The sequence below is a fragment of the Plecotus auritus genome, assembly GCF_963455305.1.
Source record: "Plecotus auritus genome assembly, chromosome: 8".
Taxonomy (NCBI): Eukaryota; Metazoa; Chordata; class Mammalia; order Chiroptera; family Vespertilionidae; genus Plecotus; species Plecotus auritus.
In genome coordinates, this window is record NC_137782.1 from 67,875,162 (window position 1) to 67,892,669 (window position 17,508).

Sequence of the window (17,508 nt, forward strand, 5' to 3'; positions counted from 1 at the left end):
GTTGTTCCTCTTTTTCGCCCCCTTAGCTCCCCTCCACCCGGTTCCCACCCCACCCTCTGCCCTTACCCCACCCCACTGTCCTCATCCATAGGTGTACGATTTTTGTCCAGTCTCTTCCCGCACCCCCCACACTCCTTTCCCCCCAAGGATTGTCAGTCCACTCCCTTTCTATGCCCCTGATTCTATTATATTCACCAGTTTATTCTGTTCACCAGATTTTTTATTCACTTAATTTTTAGATTCACTTGTTGATAGATATGTATTTGTTGTTCATAATTTTTATCTTTATCTTTTTCTTCTTCCTCTTCTTTAAGAATACCTTTCAGCATTTCATATAATACTGGTTTGGTGGTGATGAACTCCTTTAGCTTTTTCTTATCTGTGAAGCTCTTTATCTGCCCTTCAATTCTGAATGATAGCTTTGCTGGGTAGAGTAACGTTGGTTGTGGGTTCTTACTATTCATCACTTTGAATATTTCTTGCCACTCCCATGTGGCCTGCATAGTTTCTGTTGAGAAATCAGCTGACAATCATATGGGTGCTCCCTTGTAGGTAACTAACTTTTTCTCTTGCTGCTTTTAAGATTCTCTCTTTGTCTTTTGCTCTTGGCATTTTAATTATGATGTGTCTTGGTGTGGTCCTCTTTGGATTCCTTTTGTTTGGGGTTCTCAGCACTTCCTGGACTTGTAAGTCTATTTCTTTCACCAGGTGGGGGAAGTTTTCTGTGATTATTTCTTCAAATAGGTTTTCAGTATCTTGTTCTCTCTCTTCTTCTCGCACCCCCATAATTCAGATGTTGGTATGCTTGAAGTTGTCCCAGAGGCTCCTTATGCTATCTTCATATTTTTGGATTCTTTTTTCTTTTCTGGTTGGGTGTTTTTTGCTTCTTCGTATTTCAAATCTTTGACTTGATTCTTGCGATCCTCTAGTCTGCTGTTGTATATCTTTATATTATTTTTTATTTCAGTCAGTGTATGCTTAATTTCTAGTTGGTCCTTTTTCATATCCTCGAGGGTCTCGCTAAATTTATTGGCCTTTTCTAGAAGATTCTTGAGTAACCTTATAACCATGGTTTTGAACTCTATATCCAGTATTTTTCATTCATCCATGTCTTTCATTTGTGACCTCTTTCTTTGTCTCCGCATTTTGGCTGCTTCCCTGAGTTGATAGAGTGGCTTTGTGTGCTATGTGTCCTATAGGGCCCAGTAGCTCAGCCTCCCCAGTTACCTGAGGTGGACACTCTTGGTGCACCCCATTGTTGGCTGTGTGCATAGTCTTGTTGTAGTTAAGCCTTGATTATTGTTGGTATCATTGGGAGGAATTGGCCTCCAGGCCAATAGGCTGTGAGGATCAGCTGTGTCTACGCTGGGAGAACTTCTGTGCTGGAGACACCCTTATGAAACAAGACTTGCAAAAGCCTCTGTGCTCAGCTTGGATGGGGCGGAGTCTCAGGGTGGAGCAGACAGCAATGGCTTCCCATCAGCCCTGCCCTAAGAGGCACCTGGGTCTCAGTGTCCCGCAGTAATCACTGCAAGCACCTCTGAGAGAAAGCCGCCCTTGAGTTCCGCCCGCTGCCAGACAGTCCAGTTTCTCCCCAAATGAGTCTCAGTCCCCAGAGTCTCGCCTGGAACTGAAGTTCAGAGCCATCGGGAGCTTTTGTCTCCCTTCCGATTGAGAAAGCCAGCCGCGTACTCGGTTGCCAGCCCTCTCCGTGCACACGCCTCGGTACCTCTGTCTTCTGCAGCTCCTCTGAGTCTCAGTGTGCTTTTCTCTTTCCTTCTAGTTGTAGAATTTCCACTCAGCCAGCCTTCCTGTGGTTCTGGATGATGTCCGTTTTGTCTTTTAGTTGTAGTTTTGAAATTGTTGTGCGAGGCAGCAGTTTAGGTGTTTACCTATGCCGCCATCTTGGTTTCTCCCTTAAACATTTGTATTAACTAAATCACAGCAGAAATTTTAAAATTATTTGAACTGTCTAATGAAGAAAATATTAAGAGCTTGTAGGATGCAGTTAAAGTTGTACATAGATGGTATAGGTTTAAATCTGTGATTCTCAAACTTAGCTACATGGTTGAATTACTTGGGAGAACTTTTGATGTCCAAGCTGCATCCCAGACCAGTTACATCAGTGTCTCTGGGGATGGGACTTAAGCATCTGACAGCTCCCCAGCTGGTTCTAACATGCAACTAAGGTTGAGGATCATTACTTTATAAAAGCATATCTGGAAAAGAAAAAAAAAACACCCCCTTCAATAAATCAGAAAAAGAACTACTAATTAAATCTAAAGAAAGTGGAAGGAAGCAATATAAATAGAGCAAAATTATTGATAAATTTCTCTATTTATATTGCTTCCTTCTACTTTTGAGAAGAAGTACAATAGAGAAGATTGGAAGAACCACAAGTTGGATCTTTGAAAAGAATAAGAATAATGTTTATAAACCCCTGGCATGATTAACCACTAAAAAGAGGTATAAATAATCAGTGTCAGAAATAAAAAGGGCATTACTTCAAACCCTGCAGACATTTTTTTCCTCCACAAGAGTACTTTATGAACAACTTTAGGGAATAAATTTGAAGATGGAACAAATGGAACAGAACAATTGAAAAAACAAAAACCAACTATATACAACTTACCAAAACTGACACCCCCAAGAATTGTCATTCCACTCCCTTTCTATGCCCCTGATTCTATAATATTCACCAGTTTATTCTGTTCATCAGATTTTTTATTCACTTGATTTTTAGATTCACTTGTTGATAGATATGTATTTATTGTCACTGTTGTTCATAATTTTTATCTTTATCTTTTTCTTCTTCTTCTTAGAGAATACCCTTCAGCATTTCATATAGTACTGGTTTGGTGGTAATGAACTCCTTTAGTTTTTTCTTGTCTGTGAAACTCTTTATCTGACCTTCAATTCTGAATGATAGCTTTGCTGGGTAGAGTAACCTTGGTTGTAGGTTCTTGCTATTCATCACTTTGTATATTTCTTGCCACTCCCATGTGGCCTGCATAGTTTCTGTTGAGAAATCAGCTGACAGTCATATGGGTACTCCCTTGTAGGTAACTAACTGTTTTTCTCTTTCTGCTTTTAAGATTCTCTCTTTGTCTTTTGCTCTTGGCATTTTAATTATGATGTGTCTTGGTGTGGTCCTCTTTAGATTCCTCTTGTTTGGGGTTCTCAGCGCTTCCTGGACTTGTAAGTCTATTTCTTTCACCAGGTAGGGGAAGTTTTCTGTCATTATTTCTTCAAATAGGTTTTCAATGTCTTGCTCTCTCTCTTCTTCTGGCACCCCCATAATTCAGATGTGGTATGCTTGAAGTTGTCCCAGAGGCTCCTTATGCTATCTTCATATTTTTGGATTCTTTTTTCTTTTTTCTTTTCTGGCTGGGTGTTTTTTGCTTCTTCATATTTCAAATCTTTGACTTGATTCTTGCGATCCTCTAGTCTGCTGTTGGATCTCTGTATATTATTCTTTATTTCAGTCTGTGTATGCTTAATTTCTGATTGGTCCGTTTTCATATCCTTGAGGTTCTCACTAAATTTCTTGGAGGTTTCCAGAAGATTCTTGAGTAACGTTATAACTGTGGTTTTGAACTCTATGTCTAGTATTTTGCTTTCATCCATATCTTTCATTTGTGACATGTTTCTTTGTCTTCGCATTTTGGCTGCCTCCCTGTGTTTGTTTCTATGTACAGGGTAGCTCCTAAGTCTCCTTGAGTTGATAGAGTGGCCTTGTGTGGTTGGTGTCCTATAGGGCCCAGTGGCTCAGCCTCCCCAGTCACCTGAGGTGGACACTCTTGGTGCATGCCTTTGTGGGCTGTTTGCACAGTCTTGTTGTAGTTAACCCTTGATTGCTGTTGGTGTCACTGGGAGGAATTGACCTCCAGGCCAGTATGCTGTGATGACCAGCTGTGTCTACACTGGAAGATCTGTTGCGCAGGAGACACCCTTAAGGGGCAGGACTTGCTTCAGTAGGGCATTGGTGCTCACTGAGTCTGCCCCTTGAGTGTGTGTCTTATGGATGTGAAGAGTTGTAATCTGGTATGGTCTCACTCTGACCACTGGGTACACTGGCTCTTGGATCTCCAAGGAGGTACAAGGTCAGCCACTGTCTGAGGCTGTCCAGCAGGAGCTACAGAGACATCTGCAGATTCCTCCTCTTTGTATGGGGTTTGGAAGTGCCCAGACGAGGCCCAACTGTGAAGCAAGGCCGCTGCTGCTGCCAGGCAGTGGGCCTTCTTTTGGAATCTCTGGGGCTCTCTGACCCAGCTGCAGTTTGTTTTAGGTGAAAGGACAGGCCATTCATATGCAAAAGCCGATGCGCACAGCTTGGGTGGGGTTGTAAATTGGGTGCGGCGGGTTCTCTGGGAATCACCAGGGCGGAGCAAACAGCCGTGGCTGCCCTGAACCAGAGAAGTCCCCGGTTCTCCGTGTCCCGCGCCCCCGTGCAGGAACAATGATCCTACGAGCACCTCTAAGAGTAAGCCACCCTCGCATTCCTGTCCCCATGCCAGACAGTCCAGTTTCACCCCGTATGTGCCTGGGTCCCCCTGAGTCTCGCCCGGAACTGGAGTTCAGAGCAAGTGGGAGCTTGTATCTCCCTCCCGGTTTAAAGAGCAGCACATCCAGGTGCCAGCACTTTCCGCGCCTCTGCACCTTTTACCAGTCTCAATGCACCTTCTTCACCTCTCTAGTTGTGGAACTAACACTCAGCCAGCTTTCCTGCAGTTCTGGGTGGTAGTTGTTCTGCCGTTTAGTTGTGGTTTTGATGTGGTTGTGAGAGGCAGCAAGTATAGGTGATTACCTATGCCGACATCTTGGTTTCTCCCCTGTATGTATTTTTAAAAAATACATAATTAAAAAATTTCCCACAAAGGTAATTATAGTTACAGGTAGTTTCATTGGTAACTTATACCCTTTAAGGAAGAAATAATATCAATATTAATCAGATCTTCTAGAGAAGAGAAAAAGAGGGAATACACTCCAATTCATTTTATGAATTTAACACAACCTGACAAGAATATCATGAGAAATGAATTTACAAGCCAGTCTCAAGGAGGAAGCAAACATTTACCAATAATATGAAAAGACTACTGGCCCTAGCTGATTTGGCTGAATGGATGGAGCGTCAGCCTGTGGACTGAAGGGTCCTGGGTTCGATTCCAATCAAAGGCACGTGCCTGGGTTGCAGGCTTAATCCCCAGTGGGGGGTGTGCAGGAGGCAGCCGACCAATGATTCTGTCTCATCATTGATGTTTCTATCTCTCTCTCCCTCTGCCTTCCTCTCTGGAATCAATCAATCAATCAGTCAATAAAAAAGTTACAGTATCATGACCCAGTTGGATTTATTTTAGGAATTGCAAGATTGACAAGATTTAATATTCATTTAAAAATCTTAGAAAACTAAGAATAGAAAGAAACTTCTTTAAATCTATCTGATAACATAATAATATATAAAGCAAACAGCAAACCACATTATTAATGGTAAAATGTTTGAAGCTTTCTGTTTTAAGTTTGGAAACAAGAAAAAAAAATGCCACTATCACTTCATTTGACATTGTAATAGGTGTTCTAGCTAATACAGTAAGATAAGAAAAATAAAATAAGAATTGGAAAAGGAAAAATCATCATTACTCACAACATGATTGTATTCATAGAAATTTAAAAGAATGTAGAGATGAGAAGTATTAGAATAGGTGAATTCAACAAAGTTGCTAGACACAGGGCAATATTTAAAAATCAGTTCAGTATTGTTCCAAGACATCATCTTTTACAGTTCTTATTAGTAAGGGCAGATGCTAGCATGAAAACCATAATGTTGTTTTTCCAGTAGAAAGCTATCAGGTACCCTCCTTCACTCTCAGTCATGAAGTGGAAAATCAGTTTCTGAGTGATGCTGGGGAGTAGATGGCCTCATATCAAGACTCATCTACATACTGTTGGGCTCACTTCCACCTGCTGTAAACTGATGAGGTTGAGAAAGAGTTAACAAATTACCACGTTGTCCTTTTCAATATAAAAGCTCACTTATAATGTGTGTGTTTTAATTTGGTTGCTAATGCATTTTGTTCACCAGAGTGTAAAAGACCCAGCATCCAGCATATCCTGTATTTTAAACTAGAGGCCCAGTGCATGAAATTCGTGCACTCGGGGTGGGGGGTGGTGGTTCCTCAGCCCGGCCTGCGCCCTCTCACAGTCCAGGGGCCCTCGGGGGATGTCCGACTGACGGCTTAGGCCTGCTCCCTGGCTTCTGGCTGAATGGCAACTCCCCCTGTGGGAGCGAGCCCACTGATCACCAGAGGGCAGCTCCTACATTGAGCGTCTGCCTCCTGGTGGTCAGTGCGCCTCATAGCAACCGGTTGTTCCACAGTTTGGTCAATTTGCATATTAGCCTTTTATTATATAGGATTTATTTAAAATTTTTATTTATTGATTGATTTGAGGGAAAGAGAGAGAGAAACATTGACTGTTGTTCCACTTATTTATGCATTCATTGGTAATTCTTATATGTGTCCGTACCGGGGATCAAACCTACAACCTTGGTGTGTAGGGTTGATGCTCTAACCAACTGACATACCCAGCCAGGGATTGCATAGCCTTTTATTAGTTTCTGGCTGATGACATCTCCAAGAAGCAACTCATTGCATCCTCTCAATATCAAAGAGAGATAAGAATTCTAATAAAATAATACATTTAGTATATCTTGGGGGAAAATCAATTACAGTATATTTCTATACTTCACCAACAAAAAAAATGAAATCAACATGTGTTTGTGCTACTTTGATAAATAAACTTGTTCAAAATTACAACATATCTGCCCTGGCCAGTTTGGCTTAGCAGTTAGAGTGCCGGCCCACAGACTAAAGGATTGCGGGTTTGATTTCTGGCCAAGAGCACTTACCTCGGTTGCAGGTTCCTCCCGAGCCCCTGTTGGGGCCCATGCAGGAGGCAACCAATTAATGTGTCTCTCTCAAGTCCATGTTTCTCTTTCTCTCTCCCCCTCCTCTCTTTCCCTTTTTCTCTCTCTGAAAAAGTCAATGGAAAAAATATCCTTGGGTGAGGATTAAAAAAAAACCCACAAAATTACAACATATCCGGATCAAGAAAGAATGGCCAAGACAAAAATGTGGGAGGGTGGAGACAGTCCACTAGCCCTGCAGGTAATGAACGTGTTGTTGGGCTACAGTGAGCAGTGTGGCACTGGCACAGAATCAGATTGACCAGCGGAACATAATACGTAACCAGAGAAACAGATAAAGTTTAAAAGGTTCGGGTTTGTTTTAAGTGATGAAAAGTTAAATAGGAATAAAAAGTAGATCGTAACAAATAAGAAACTGAAAGATCAGTATAGACTTATTGGCCACTAGTCACATGTAGCTCCTGGGTGCTTGAAATGTAACTAGTGCAACTGAGAAACTGAATTTTTCATTTTATTTAATTTTAACTAATTTAAATATAATTTAAAAACTGATACTTGACTCAGTTATCAGAAAACTTTTAAGTATGTTTAGAAAAACCTGCTTATGTGAATCTATATATCAAATGTAAATTTTATGAAATCTAAGTACAGATAAAATATTTTCTGATAAAAATTTAGTGTTCAAATTGAGTTGTGTGTGGGGTTTTTTTCAGATTGAGGTTTTTTATAAATATAAAATACACACTGGATTCTAATGACTTAGTAGAAAATAAGAATGTAAAAGATCTCAATTTTTATATTGGCCTCATGTTCTAATGATGTTTTAGATCAGGGGTCCTCAAACTACGGCCTGCGGGCCACATGCGGCCTGCCGAGGACATTTATCCGGCCCGCCGGGTGCTGCTGCCTGTCCTGCTTAGCAGCCAATTCGTCCCGGGCCTGCAGTGCGCATAGGAATTTGTTCATAGTGGTTTTTTTTTTTTAAACTATAGTCCGGCCCTCCAATGGTCTGAGGGACAGTGAACTGGCCCCCTGTTTAAAAAGTTTGAGGACCCCTGTTTTAGATATTTTGGGTTAAATAAAACTATTATTAAAATTAATTTTCCTGTTTCTTCTCACTTTTTTAATGTGGCTGCTAGAACATATAAATTTATATATGGTTCATATTAGATTTCTATTAAACAGTGATAGAGTTAATACAAAGGGGCAATGTTTATAGGGACAACATAGAAAGATACGATGAAATACTGCTAAACTAATGCAAGTTTTTTTTTAAGATTTTTTTTAAATTGATTTTTAGAGAGAGAGAAGAAGGGAGAGGGAGAGAGAGAAAGAAACATTGATGTGTGATGAAACATCGATTGGCTGCCTCCTGCATACCTCCCACCAGGGATGGATCCCCCAACCTGGGCATGTCCCCTGACTAGGAATCAAACCAGCAACCTTTCAGTGCATGGGGCGACACCCAACCAATTGAGCCACACCAGCCAGGGCTAATCCAAGTATTTTAAAGTAAAAATACTAAATCTTTATTCAGACTTTTTAATGTGGAAAATCAGCATGAAGACCAGAATTTTCGTTTGAATTTTTAGGACAAGAATTCTTATAAAATATCAAAAGTAATTTATGTTCATTGTAAAACTTCAAACAACATAAAAATAAAGTAAAAATTCAAACTTCCCCTAATTCTAGTCTTTAGAAATTACCACTGTTGCCCTGGCCGGATGGCTCAGTTGATTGAAGCATTGTCCCATACATTAAAAGGCAGCAGGCTCAATTCCCATTCAGGGCACATACCCAGGGTTCGATCCCTGGTTAGGGCACGTTCGGGAGGCAGCTGATTGATGTTTCTCTCTCACCCCCTCTCCTTTCCTCTCTCTAAAATCAATTTTTTAAAAAAATTTAGAAATTACCACTGTTAGTAATTTGGTGTTTTATGTTTCCAAAACTTTTCTCTGTGTATATACACTGCACATAAATAGTGTTTTTTCTGATTCTTTGGTTATTAAAATGGGCTGCCTCCTTACATATCTGTATATATAAAAGACTAATATGCAAAGTGTCTCCACGGGAGTTCGACTGGGAGACCAGGAGTTCTATCACTCGCTATGACGTGTGCTGACATGGAACAAAGGAAGGCCCTGGCCAGGAGCCGGTAGCTGGGAAAGGGAGGCCCTGGCTGGCAGCTAGAAGGAAGGCCCCGATTGGCCCTGATCGCCAGCCAGGCCTAGGGACTATACCTGTGCACGAATTTTGTGTACTTTGCCTCTAGTTTTTCTATAAGTTGCTATTTTACTTGCAGTTCTGTGGTTAACTTTTCACAGGTGGAAATTCACCTCATTTTCCCCAAAACAGCTTTTCCCATATTTTGAGTACCATATTTTATTTAAACATTCCTCTTTTGACTGACTTAGATTGTCCTCAATTTTTGTTGCATATGTCTGCATTTTTCTGTGAATATTCTCTCTGGGATAGTTTTTTGTTCTATACTTGCTATACCCAAACACAAAAACATTGTCAGATGGCCCCTCAGAACAGTTGCATGAATTTACATTCCTACAGCAGGAATGTGATATCTCTTACTACTAATATTTCTGCCTATCTCTCTTATTACTACTACTATTTCTCAGCAACCCTGGAAATTGTCACATTTTTAATTTTGCTAATCTGGGAGGTATCATTGGTATCTTGTTTTAATTTGGATTTCTTTAATTATGAGTGATACTTACTGATCTCTTATAGCTCTTATTTTGAATTATCTGTTCATATCCTTTGCTCACATTTCTATTGGTCTGTTTGCCTTTTTCTTACTGAAATTTAGGATTTCATTATATTTTGTGATTATTAACATGTGTGTGTCTTCAGTTGTTTGTCTTTTCTGGTATTTTTTGGCAAGCAGATCTGTCAGTCTTTTCCTATATTTTCTTCATGAGTATTTTTATCTCTTCTTGTTTTTTTCATGTTTACGTCATCCTTTTTCCATCTGGAATCTATTTGGCTATAGCTTTACTTTTTTTCCAAATGGATAGACTTCAGAAACTTGTCAATGAATCAAGAGAGGATGTTAATTACTTCAATTCCAAGGCCACACCACCCACTAGGCTGGGAATTCACTCTCTATTTTATTTCCTTTTTCAGTGTATGCCCAGCTTAGCTCTTTGGAGCTGAGTGGGGACCCAGGACCTCTGTTCTAAATGATGCAAAGCCAGCAATATGGAATGCTGGAAATTAATGAAACTTCTTCCCATTTATCGGGAAGTCTCTCCCTCCCACAAAAGGAAACTGCCCTCTCTCATGTTACCACAGAAGATTCCAGCATTTCTTCCCACACCTGCCAACATTTTTTGTATTCTGCTTAGTGCCAGATAGCCAGGACTCACTGACATCAGCCATCTTCCACAGTTCCTCCACAGCAGGCCAAAGAATCATTCTATATTCTTGCAAATTCAGTATTTCATGAATCTTGGTCTTGTTACTTCCACCAAATTATGAGTCCCTCTAAGGTTGTTGTTGTTTCCTTCCCTTTTTGGCCGTGTGAGCAGCAGGGCCTGGAAGGGTGGTATACTTAATCTAGTTTTCTGCATTTGCCTGTCATAGTCTTACTCCTTCAAAACACAATCTATTTGTCTACTCTGTGATATCTTCACCTGGCACATTCACCACATAGGCCACCTCTTCTTGGACTGTGACCTGCTCCTGTTTTCATTATAGCTCTTCATCACCCTTTAATGCAGGTATTTAACAGTCTAGAGCTTAAGGGCAGACCATAAACAGGCAAGCCTATAATTTGACATGCAGAGATGAACAGGGCCAATTAGAGGCCTCTCCTACAAGTTTTAAATTGGATTCTGAGAATCTGAAACACTTCTCTCATGAATCCCAGCCCTGGCTATACCTTAGAACAGTGGTTCTCAACCTTTCTAATGCCGCGACGCTTTAATACAGTTCCTCATGATGTGGTGACCCCCAACCATAAAATTATTTTCATTGCTACTTCATAACTGTAATTTTGCTACTGTTATGAATCGTAATGTAAATATCTGTGTTTTCCGATGGTCTTAGGCTCTACAGCAGCGGTTCTCAACCTGTGGATCGCGACCCACAGGTTGAGAACTGCTAGCAGGGTCGCCAAAGACCATCGGAAAACACAGATATTTACATTACGATTCATAACAGTAGCAAAATTACAGTTATGAAGTAGCAATGAAAATAATTTTATGGTTGGGGGTCACCACATCATGAGGAACTGTATTAAAGCGTCGCGGCACTAGAAAGGTTGAGAACCACTGCCTTAGAACCGTCTAGGAAGCTTTAAAAAAAAGGGGGGGGCAGCAGCAGCCTGGGCCCCTCGCCCAGAGATGCTGATTTAATTGATCTGGCATGGGACCTGATCGTTGTGATATTTAAAGGCTCTCTAGTGATGCTTATATATTCAGGTGGCATTGAGAAACTCTGAATTAGCTGAACGTCATGTGAATTCAGGGACTGGCGGTAGTACTCATCCACATCCAAACAAAGGCATAGGAGGTCAGATGGGAAAGGCTGTATAACCACTGAGGGACTGTGACTGTGGCCTCAGCTCCTGGCAGCTTCATGATTCCAGTTCCTATAAGAGCTAGCTGCCTTCGGTCGCTGAGAGAGCCCCATAATTATTCCCACAGCCATCCTAGGTAGTGGTTATTTGGGATTTAAATTCTAGATTGTAGTTTTTTACATTATATAGGAACAGTTTTATAAGTCTTACCATTTGTGGTGTGTGTTTTTGTTTTTTGTTTTTTGGCGGGGGGGTAGTTTGCACTGTTTTATGTACCCCTCATCCCCTTTGTTGAATGTTGTTATGGTGCCGAACTATATCTTATTCTCTCAGAAAAGATCTGAAAAAGAAAAAGACTCATAGACAACAGTATGCTGATTAAAGAGGGAAAGGGGGTTGGGGCAGGTAGAAGGTGGTAAAGGGGGGATAAATGATGAAGGAAACAACTTGACTTTGGATGGTGAACACAGTACAATATACAGATGATGTATTATATAATTGTACACTTGAAACCTATATAATTTGGTTAACCAGTGTTACCCCAATAATTTCATTTTTTTTAAATATATATTTTATTGATTTTTTTACAGAGAGGAAGGGAGAGGAATGGAGAGTTAGAAACATCCATGAGAGAGAAACACTGATCAGCTGCCTCCTGCACACCTCCCACTGGGGATGTGCCCGCAACCAAGGTACATGCCCTTGACCGGAATCGAACCTGGGACCTTTCAGTCCGCAGGCCGACGCTCTATCCACTGAGCCAAACCGGTCAGGGCCCCAATAATTTCAATTTAAAAAAAAAGATCTGAACAAAAATTTTGGTACTTGTTGGGGACCTTTTCAGTCTGAAGACTAGAGTGTTGAGTTTTGCAACATTGTCTTCTATTTCTTTGATTGTTTCCTGTCTCTAATTCTATTTGCTTGAATTGTGGAATTCTCTGTTAGATGACTGAGGGAGATTCTGTGTCTGCTCTATATTTCTTTTTTTTTTTTTTTTTTAATTAAATAAATCTTTATTCAGATTATTACAATTATTTCTCCTTTTTTCCCCCATAGCTCCCCTCCACCCATTTCCCACCCCACCTTCTGCCCTTACCTACCCCCCACTGTCCTCATCCATAGGTGTATGATTTTTGTCCAGTCTCTTTATGAACCCCCCCATACCCCTTTCCCCCTGAGAATTATCAGTCCACTACCTTTCTATGCCCCTGATTCTATTATATTCACCAGATTATTCTGTTCCTCAGGTTTTTAATTTACTTGATTTTTAGGTTCACTTGTTGATAGATATGTATTTGTTGTTCATAATTTTTATCTTTCCTTTTTTCTTCTTCCTCTTCTTTAAGAATACCTTTCAGCATTTCATATAATACTGGTTTGGTGGTGATGAACTCCTTTAGCTTTTTCTTGTCTGTGAAACTCTTTATCTGCCCTTCAATTCTGAATGATAGCTTTGCTGGGTAGAGTAATCTTGGTTGTAGGTTCTTGCTACTCATCACATTGAAAATTTCTTGCCACTCCCGTCTGGCCTGCATAGTTTCTGTTGAAAAGTCAGCTGACAGTCGTATGGGTGCTCCCTTGTAGGTAATTAACTGTTTTTCTCTTGCTGCTTTTAATATTCTCTCTTTGTCTTTTGCTCTTGGCATTTTAATTATGATGTGTCTTGGTGTAGTCCTCTTTGGATTCCTTTTGTTTGGGGTTCTGTGGGCTTCCTGGACTTGTAAGTCTATTTCTTTCACCAGGTGGGGGAAGTTTTCGGTCATTATTTCTTCAAATAGGTTTTCAGTATCTTGCTCTCTCTCTTCTTCTGGCACCCCCATAATTCTGATGTTGGTACGCTTGAAGTTGTCCCAGAGTCTTCTTAGATTATCTTCAACTTTTTGGATTTTTTTTTTTGCTTTTTGCTTTTTCGGTTGAGTGTTTTTTGCTTCTTTGTATTTCAATTCTTTGACTTGATTTTTGTGTTCCTCTTGTCTGTTTTTGGGTCTCTGTATAATATTTTTTATTTCAGTCAGTGTATGTTTAATTTCTAGTTGGTCCTTTTTCATCTCTTCGAGGGTCTCGTTATATTTATCGGCCTTTTCTAGGATATTCTTAAAAAGCCTTATAACTGTGGTTTTGAATTCTATGTCCAGTCGTTTGTTTTCCTCCATTTCTTTTGTGATCTGATTCTTAGACGCCGCATTTTCACTGCTTCCCTGGGTTGGTAGATTTGTGTGCTAGGTTTCCAATTTGGCCTAGTGGGTCTGCCTCCCCAGTTAACCTGAGGTGGACACTCTTGGTGCACCCCTTTGTGGACTGTGTGTACAGCCTTGTTGTAATTAAGTCTTGATTGTTGTTGGTGTAACTGGGAAGAATTGACCTCCAGGCCAGTTGGCTGTAAGGATCAGCTGTGTCTATGCTGGGAGAAGTCCGGTGCTGGAGACAGCCTTATAGGATTAGACTTGCCAAATTGCAATAGCCTCTGTGCTCAGCTTGGATGGGGTGGAGTCTCAGTCTTGGCTTCCCGTCAGCCTTGCCCTTGCACGCACGTGTGTGCCTTCAGTCCTCTGCCTTCCCGGCTCCCGATTCTCCGCCCGAGAGTCCAGACTCCCCCCACAAGAGCGTGGGTCCCCAGGGGCTCGCCTGGAACTGGGGTTCACTGCAGTCAGAACTGGGGCTCACTACAGTCAGAACTGAGGTTCAGTGCCGTCAGGAGCCTCTCACTCCCTTCCGCTAGGGAAAGCCTGTGGCAGCCTCCGCAGCCTTTGTGCGCACTGGCGCGCGCGCGCGGACTTTCAGTCCTCCGCCTTCCCCGGCTCCTGAGTCTCCGCCCGAGAGTCCAGACTCCCCCCACAAGAGCGTGGGTCCCCAGGGGCTCGCCCGGAACAGGGTTTCAGTGCAGTCAGAACCTGGGTTCAGTTCGGTCGGGGGCTCCCTTCCCCCTTCCGCCAGAGAAAGTCAGCCAGGCTCTCAGCCGCCCTTCCTCTCTGCGCGCACAAAGCCCCTTTGCCGTACCTCCAATTCTCTGTGAGCTTTTCTCTATCCTTCTCGTTGTAGAATTTTCACTCAGTCAGCTTTCCTGCGGTTCTGGATGGTGTCCGTTCTGTCTTTTAGTTGTAGTTTTGAAATTGTTGTGCGAGGCAGCAGTTTAGGTGTTTACCTATGCCGCCATCTTGGTTTTTCCTGCTCTATATTTCTTAACTGAACTCTGATTTTACTTTTGCCCTGCATTCTAGGTAAGCTCCTCCACAATATTTTCCAGTTTGTTAATTTAATCTAGAGTTGGATTCATTTATTTTGTTATTTCTAATACATTTTTAATGTTTTTAGTGTTTTTCTAATACATTTTTCTTATACTATTGATACAAAAAGGAAAACAGAGACTGTCAGGGAGGAGGAAGGACCAGCAGTGTCAGGACAGCCGAGAGGACCAGCAGGCAAGGAATTGAAGGCTCTTCCCTGAGTGATGACCCTGGGGCCCCTTACCTTCTGTTAGGTTACCCCGGAGGGGTCTCCATGCTTGTGCATTTTGGGGAAGTGGTGAGATATCAGAGCTTTGAAGTTTCTTTTTGTGAAAAGACCAAAGTTCAATCATCCTAACATATTAAAGTGCCCTTCTCCAGCCAGCCTGGGAGGTCTGCCTTGGGGGCACTGAGGCTGCTTTTCACGAAGCGGACCCCATCCTGCAAACACGAAGTTCAGCAAGCGGGTATCTGGTGGCACAGGCCAAGAGCATCATGTCTGCGTATAACACCCTGGAACAAAACTCAGTAGCAAACCCTTTTACAAGTTAGTGAGTGAAAACACCAGTGTTGTTTTTTTTAATATGTTTTTATTGATTTTTTTATTTTTATTTTTAGAGAGAGGGGAAGGGGGAGGGATAGAATGATAGAAACATCATCGATCAGCTGCCTCCTGCAGGCTGCTTACTGGGGATCAAGCCTGCAACCTGGGCATATGCCCTGCCTGAAATCTAATCGGTGACCTCTTGAATCCTGGGTCCATGTTCAGCCACCATGAGCCACACCAGCTGGAAGAACACCAGTTTTTAAATTACTTTAGCAATTACTTTAGAGGTATATTTGTCAACTCATTAATCCTTTTATCAGAAGTCGGTTCTCTGCTATCACAGTAGCTTTTCAAACCATTGAGTGCCTGGTTTACAATTGGGAGAGCACTGAAATTACCTGCAGTTACGTGACCACTGGGAGTTAGTTTCTCCTAGTACTTTTAAGAAAGTTGTTAGCTTGAGAATGATCATTTTACTTTACAAAAATGTATGCATTTACTTTGTAAAAATGCAGTTGAATATATATTACTAGAGGCCCAGTGCACGAAATTCGTGCATGGGGGAAGGGGGTGTCCCTCAGCCCAGCCTGCACCCTCTCCAATCTGAGACCCCTCGAGGGATGTCTGACTGCCCGTTTAGACATCCCTCTCACAATCCAGGACTGCTGGCTCCCAACTGCTCGCCTGCCTGCCTTCCTGATTGCCCCTAACCGCTTCTGCCTGCCAGCTTGATCACCCCCTAACCCAGCCGTGGGCAAACTACGGTCCACGGGCCGGATCCGGCCCATTCGGCTGTTCTATCCGGCCTGCGGAGCCGAAAGAGCGGAGGATTCTCTTGCTCTCCCCTCCGCTCCTTTACTTTGAATTTATATTAGTTCACACAAACACTCCATCCATGCTTTTGTTCCGGCCCTCTGGTCCAGTTTAAGAACCCATTGTGGCCCTCGAGTCAAAAAGTTTGCCCACCCCTGCCCTAACCACTCCCCTGCCAGCCTGTTTGATGCCTAACTGCTCCCCTGCCAGCCTGTTTGCCCCTAACTGCCCTCCCCTGCAGGCCTGGTCACCCCTAACTGCCCTCCCCTGCAGGCTTGGTCACCCCTAACTGCCCTCCCCTGCAGGCCTGGTCACCCCTAACTGCCCTCCCCTGTAGGCCTGGTCCCCCCCAACTGCTCTCCCCTGCAGGCCTGGGTCCCCCCCAACTGCCCTCCCCTGCAGGCCTGGTCACCCCTAACTGCCCTCCCCTGCAGGCCTGGTCCCCCCAACTGCTCTCCCCCGCAGGCCTGGGTCCATCCCAACTGCCCTCCCTTGCTGGCCATCTTGTGGTGGCCATCTTGTGTCCACATGGGGTCAGTCATCTTTGACCACATGGGGGCAGCCATATTGTGTGTTGGAGTGATGGTCAATCTGCATATTACTGTTTTATTAGATAGGATAGAGGCCTGGGGGCCAGCTGGTTTGCCCTGAAGGGTATCCCAGATCAGGGTGGGGGTTCCCGTGGGGCGGCCTGGGTGAGGGGCCTGTGGTGGTTTGCAGGCCGGCCACGCCCCCGTGCGACCCAAGCGGAGGCCCTGGTATCTGGAGTTTATTTATCTTCTACAATTGAAACTTTGTAGCCTGGAGCAGAGCCAAGCCTTCTGCTTGCTCCGTGGTGGCAGCCATTTTTTTGGGGGGACTTATGTATCTTCTATAATTGAAACTTTGTAGCCTTAAGCGGAGGCCTGGGCCGGCCAGGGTGTGTGGAAAGCTTGGCTTCCTCCATCGCCGCGGGCAACCCTAGCCTCCTGCTCTTTCTAGCTCCGTTTGGATTTATGTATCTTCTATCATTGAAACTTTGTAGCCTTGAGTGGAGGCCTAGGCCGGCAAGGGCAGGCGGGAAGCTTGGCTTCCTCCATTGCCAGGGAAACCCAAGCCTCCCTCCTGCTCTCTGTAGCCGTAGCCATCTTGGTTGGGTTTATTTGCATATTCGCTCCTGATTGGCTGGTGGGTGTAGCGGAGTCATGGTTAATTTGCATATTACTATTTTATTAGATAGGATTACACATAAGTTTGTTTCTTCTATATTTACTTCTTCCTTATAAAAAGTTATTTTAAAAATTAATTTTTTTCCTATTTTTATACCTTACAGCGAACATTTGTTAATTTTTTATTAAATAGCATGCTTATTATCTGTCATAATTTTGTTAGAATTGTTTTCTTTATTTGGGATAAGCCCCTGATGAGCCATTCCATTAAAGGTCCGGTGGGAGATCAGGGTCCCTCCGGGCACCTGGTGAGGACTGTA

General features: G+C 42.8%; 1 protein-coding gene across 2 annotated transcripts in view; it reads left to right on the forward strand.

Moving 5' to 3' along the window:
* The window catches only part of ATRN (attractin), a 166,821-nt gene that overhangs the window by 135,170 nt on the left and 14,143 nt on the right, over positions 1 to 17,508 (forward strand). The window lies entirely within an intron of this gene.